The following is a 437-nucleotide window of genomic DNA, read 5'->3' on the forward strand; positions in this document are numbered from 1 at the left end:
AACGATATCATAGACTTTGAACGATATCATAGACTTTGAACGATATCATAGACTTTGAACGATATCATAGACTTTGAACGTAATCAAGAAAAGATCTTAGACCTAGACCTTACATCAGTAAAGGCCAACGACCTCGAGCCACTCTCCAACCCAAACTGAAAGCGGGCGGACGTTGGCCACTAGTAAACAAACACAGACCTTCGTGCTCATGCTCATAAGTGTCAGACTTGTCCGTCGTCGCTCGTCGTATTCACAAATTTGACCCGACGGCACTCCGGTAATTTTCCATACTTCCACAGTTTGGGTTTAAGGATTTCAGTAAATTTACGAAAAAAACACATCTCTGGATTCAACACAACACACTCAGGTACAACACAACACACTCAGGTACAACACAACACACTCAGGTACAACACAACACACTCAGGTACAACACA

General features: G+C 42.6%; 1 protein-coding gene across 1 annotated transcript in view; it reads left to right on the forward strand.

Annotated features, from left to right (window-relative positions):
- The window catches only part of LOC106012975 (sarcoplasmic reticulum histidine-rich calcium-binding protein), a 3,299-nt gene that overhangs the window by 1,381 nt on the left and 1,481 nt on the right, over positions 1 to 437 (forward strand). The window lies entirely within an intron of this gene.

Source organism: Aplysia californica, unplaced genomic scaffold (assembly GCF_000002075.1).
Source record: "Aplysia californica isolate F4 #8 unplaced genomic scaffold, AplCal3.0 scaffold00590, whole genome shotgun sequence".
Lineage (NCBI taxonomy): Eukaryota > Metazoa > Mollusca > Gastropoda > Aplysiida > Aplysiidae > Aplysia > Aplysia californica.